The sequence below is a fragment of the Pteropus vampyrus genome, unplaced genomic scaffold, assembly GCF_000151845.1.
Source record: "Pteropus vampyrus isolate Shadow unplaced genomic scaffold, Pvam_2.0 Scaffold262, whole genome shotgun sequence".
In the NCBI taxonomy this organism is placed as follows: domain Eukaryota; kingdom Metazoa; phylum Chordata; class Mammalia; order Chiroptera; family Pteropodidae; genus Pteropus; species Pteropus vampyrus.
Genome location: NW_011889043.1, coordinates 78,946 through 84,692, shown reverse-complemented (window position 1 = coordinate 84,692; position 5,747 = coordinate 78,946).

Here is a 5,747-nt window from a genome sequence, read left to right as displayed (position 1 = left end):
AAATGGTCCTTGCAGAAGTTAATTCCATCAAAAGAATCTTTTTCTTCTTAAAGGCCTGAAAGTAAATATTTGAGGCTTGCAAACCATGTGGTCTTTGTTGCAACCCTGCTGTCGCATCACGAAAGCAGTCAAATAAATGGGTGTAGCTGAGTTCCAATAAAACTTTATTTACAAAAGCAGGAAGGTGGACTCAGCAGTAGTTTGCTGACTTTATTAGCTACCGACTCCAGTTAGACATTTGGACTCGGGATTATTGCTATGGCCTATGAAAGCAATCTTGAATCTCTAAAAGATTATAAACTAGTTGTTGTACTTAATGCGTTGCCCTAGTAATAAATACTTAAATGGACATCCTTGTTTTCCAGAAGACATAAATATTTGTGAATTTTCTTTGTTGAACAGAGGAGGATTATTGGCCTTCTTTCCTCTGCCTCATGCGAGAAGATAAAAGAAAATAATTGTCACAGATTAGGTTTTCTAGAAGCAAACAATGAGGTAGAGCTTTGAAAGCAAGTTGTTTTATTAGGAACGATACCTGTGAAAAGTAGGGAAAGATGCAGGACTGGAGTGAGAGAGAAATAGAAACGTCTATGCAGGTCAAAAAATTTTATCCAGCCTGGTACAGAACTCTGGGAGAATAGTACCCCAAACGGTCAAGACTTTATGCCCCTACCTCACTCAGTCACCAGACGCAAAGCTGCCCCAGGAAGAGGGAGGCATCAGGCAAAGCAGCTCTCTGGAAAAAGCTTATAGCTAGAGGCTGCCTGCTGGCTGCACTCCTCACTGCTAGGCACCAGGTTCTTTCTTGAAGTGGAGTCTGGACAGAGAATCTTTATATCTATCACAGACAGCTAGATTTTTGTTTCAATAAAAAGTCTGTGAGTGTGTCTAAGTTAATACCTGTAATGGAGTAAAAACAGTCACAGAGCCATTGAGCATGCTAACTTCATCCTTTTAATTCTGTTTTCACTTTTTATATGTAGTAATATCCCTTTTCATGGAGGGAAGAGAAGACTGTGGGACACAGACATGGTGATTAAATATCTGGGCATCTTTTTTTCCCCTTCTGTTTCTTTATTACCTTTCCTAACCAGTTATCATTCATCTTCTGTTCTGCCTTATTTCATTCTACCTTTTACCATCTGGTTTCTCCACCCCTCATTCTCTGACTCCTTAAATTCTATACAAGGTTGTTGAATAGCTTCACATGTAAAGCAATACCTAAGGCTTGTAATGGAGAAAAATTTCACAAACTACATTCAACATTTCCTTTTTTCTGATCACTATATGTAATGCTATTATGAACATTCATATGCAATTTTTGTGTGAATATATGTTTTCAATAATTGTGGTCATACACCTATCAGTGGAATTTCTGGGTTATACATAACTCCATGTTTAGTTCTTTGAGGAATTGCCAAAATATTTTCTAAAGTGACTGTACCACTTTATATTTGCACCAGCAATTCCTGAATTTTCCAATTTCTCCACATCTTTGTCAAGGCTTGTTGTTGTCCATCTTTTTTATGATAGCCATCCTAGTGGATCTGAAGTGACATCTCATCGTGATTTTGACTTGTATTTCCCCAATGACTAATGAGGAACATCATTTCATGCCTTGTTTCTTTTACTATATCTTTTTTGAATTATTTTCTTAGTGTTTTCCTACTAATATACTAATTGTAGTAAGTTACAATTAGTATCTTAACTTACAACAATCGAGTTTGGATTAATAGCATCTTAATTTTAGCAATATACAAAAACTTTGCCTCAGTATAGCTCCATCCCCACTTCCTTCGTGCTATTATTTTCATACAGATTACATGTTTATATGTTATAAGCTTATGAACACAATTTTATAATTATCGCTTTATGTAACTGTCTTTTAATCCAGATAGGAGAAAAAGAGTTACAAACAAAAATACACTTATATGATTTTAAAATATTTATCTATAGCTACCTTTACTGGTGCTCTTTATTTTTTCAGGTGACTTCAAGTTATTGTCTAGAGCCTTTTTCTTTCAGCATGGACTCCCTTTAATATTTCTTGTAGGGTAAGCCTACTAATGAGAAATTTGCCGTTTGTTTTTTTTTTTTTTTAAATTGGTAATGTCTGAATTTCTTCTTGTTTTTGAATACCAGTTTTATTGAAAACAGAATTCTTGGTTGACAGTCTTTTTCTTTCAGCACTTTGAATATGTTATCTCACTGCCTCTGGTCTTCATAGTTTCCAATGAGAAGTCAGTTGTAAATTTTACTGAGTAGTCCTTATACTTGTAAGTCATATTTTCTGCTGCTTTCAGGATACTCTCATTGTCTTTGGCTTTCAACAGTTTGCCTATGATGCGTCTAAGTTTGGATCCCTTTGCGTTCATCCTTCGTTGCGCATCTTGGATGTGTAGATTGTCTTTCATCAAAATTGGTTAGTTCAGGGGCATTATTTCTTTCTGCCTTCTTCATTCTTTCTTTTCCTTCTGAGACTTTCATTATACATATGTTGGTATGCTTTACGATGTCCTGAAGTTCTCTTAGAATTTGTTCATTTTTCTTCAGTCTTTTTTCTTTCTATTCTTCAGGCTGGATAATCTCAATTGACTAATTCATTCTTCACAATTTACTGATTCATTCTTCTGCCAGCTCAAGTTTGCTTTTGAACCCCTTGAGCATGATTAATAAACTTTATTTTATTAAAAATATTAATATATATACCATATAAGCAGTAAATACTCACCTTTTTTTTTTTACATTGCCATGAAATATTTACAAAAAATGGATCATATTTTAGGCCAGAAAAATATTGCAAAGGGTATAATTTATATTGGCTACATCCTTAGATCACAAAATCCAGTAAAAACTAACCACTTTGAAATTTAAAAACACTCTCCTAAATAACTATTGTGCCCAAAAAATAAAATGGGGAAAAAAGATCATTTGGACATTAATAATAATGAGAATATCACACTTAAAACACCTGGGAGTAGTTTCTATATTTAGAAGACAAATTGTAGGCATAAATAATTTTATCACTGAAAAAAATTTAAATAAAAACTAAGCATCCACCTCAAGAATCTGGAACATAATTGTAAAATAAACTTAAAGAAATATGATTAATAAAAATCATAGACATTAGTGAACTAGGAAAAAAGGAAAACAATGTATAAATCCCAAAATACAGTTTTTAAATAGTTATATTATATTTTACATTTTTGGTTTTCAAGATGGTCCTTTAAAAAGATTTAAAAAATAGGTGTATTTTGGTCAAAACAGGTCTTTCATAGACAAACTAGGCCACATCTAAGGCCTTACATTAGCTATAGTATTATAATTTCTTTTTTAATATTCATCAGTTTCTACTTTATAATATTCTCATTTTATTCTCACATATGTTGTTTGAATAATTCATACAATATCAACGTGCCTGTATTTTCAGCCATTTCTAAAGTGTAGATATGTTTACAAGCATTTCTATAGCACAATAAATGAAATATTGTTGGGAAATAAGTACCGTTTGAAATAGAAAAACATAAACAAGTTTCTCACCACAGCTTGGGTTTCTGGACTTTGGACTCTGTATAAACTAATTGACCTCTGGACAACTAAATCACTAGAGAATTCAACCCGGCAAGACTCAGATGGGCTATTTACACACCAGTGTAATTGGTGCCTCAGGGAAACTGTTGAAACTAAAAAATCATTTGGGATAGTGGTGAGCTGTTTCTTCTCTCGGACACTAGAATTTGTCCTTGAACCTGGAACGTGCCTTCTCTTTGTTCTGATGTGGCTACTTTGGTGACGTTTTAAAATCATTTTGTTGCAAACAAGTACCTGACCGCTGTTCTTATAGACACATTGAACCAAATGTAGATGTTTCTGATTGAGATTTTAAATTTTGTTTAGCAATCTAAATTATCAGTCTTTCTAGAATGAGGCCACTACAGAGTTAAGAGGAGGGAAAATTCTTTCTACTAATACAAGAAGAATTGTTTTTGAGAGACAAGTGACTTTTTATTCAGATATTTCTTTACAGGAAATCATGAGACTAGGACCTTGCCAGGAGGGACACAAAGGTCTAATTTCTTCTTTTCTGCATACTGAAAGAGAAACTATGATGTGGAGCTGCACTGGATTGTTGCAACCTACCATGTACTGGATAGTTAATGCCTCACATGTGATGCCATTTGTAACTAAATGAGCCAGAGTTTGGGAACTGTACTGTCAACTACTTGTTTATTTGCTTAGGCTGGAGGGGCCAAAGAATCTCTGAGGGTGAGAGTGGGGAAATGTCTCCTGAAGAAAATGGTAGCCCCATTGTCAGTTTCCTGGAGAAAGAAGAATAAAAGTGGCTTTGGATTAGAGGACGGGAGGACTTCATCCCCTTTCTCGGTTGGTAGTAGTGGAACCTGACTTTGGTTAAGGAGGACATGATAAAGATACATAACCATGAATAATAAGATGACATTGACTACTCATGACATACTGAGGGCTAAAGAGGGAAATGGCTGCAGAGGATGCTTAATGCAAGGTAATGGCTGATTGACTCTAGAACCAATATCTAAATTTCCATTTTATATTTTTTCTTTTGTGTGTTCTAATTCTCCTTTAATATTTTCAAGTCTTCAGTAAAATTTTAAGTGCTATAGTCCAGTGTTATCCATGTTGTGGGAAATTAGGAATGGGCCTGTGTTTATAGCTGAAATAGAGCATTGTGGGAATGTGAATTTTGCCCCATTCTGCCCTCTCGCCTGAAGTCAGGTTGGTGGTAGTTGTCCAAAAACTGAATAGACACCCTGGCTGAGTAGAGTATTTGTCACATGCCAGTGGATGCTATTACCAATGTGAGACAACTTCCCCACCAACATTCCTAAGGGAGGAAATTGGTTAGTGGATGGGACATAGTCTGATATTATATAGATAGGACTGACTATCTAGCAAGTAGATATTTTAGTTATAGTTGGTCATATAGAAAGAGTTGTTCATGCCAGCTAGATTAACTTAGCAATTAAGTTGTAGCAGCTTGTGGAGTTTTATAACTACCAAAGAAAATTTGATTGAAGAAATAAATTATCCATGGTTAATAGTTAATTATAAAATAGTGCGATCATCACCTTCTCAAAAATGCCTATTATTGAGCAGAATATAAGAACAGAAAATTAAGTTTATATCTAATGAAAATCAGATTTAAAATGAATGCAATCTGTTTCCCATATGATTTTTCACCCCCGTAATCTCTTTGACAGAATTAGAGGGACATGTTAACCATCAAGACATGGAGACAAAGGTTTATATGTGTTTTTTTTTAAATTTTCAATTACAGTTGACATTCTATAATATTATATTAGCTTCAGGTATATAGCACAGTGGTTAGATATTTATATGACTTATGAACTTAGCCCCCTGATAAGTCTAGTACCTACCTGACACCATACATAGTTAGAAATGTTTATATGTTAAAAACAGATGTTGTTTGGCATGTCTTTATTTATGGCCAAAGATACAAATTCCTTTTGTTTTCTATGAAAATTCTAGAGCATTCAAGATTGTTGATAACCCAGTGTTTTCCATGATTTTTTTTTTGTCATGTCAGGATTCCTATTATTTATCTTAAACACATGCTGAGGGGATTACTCGCTTACTACATAGCACTGTGGAAAACTTAGATTGATTTACAAAGTCCTGTAGTGCTTTAAAATCACAAACATTAAAAAATATCTAACTGAAGATGGGCAATAAAGAGAGACGTGCACATA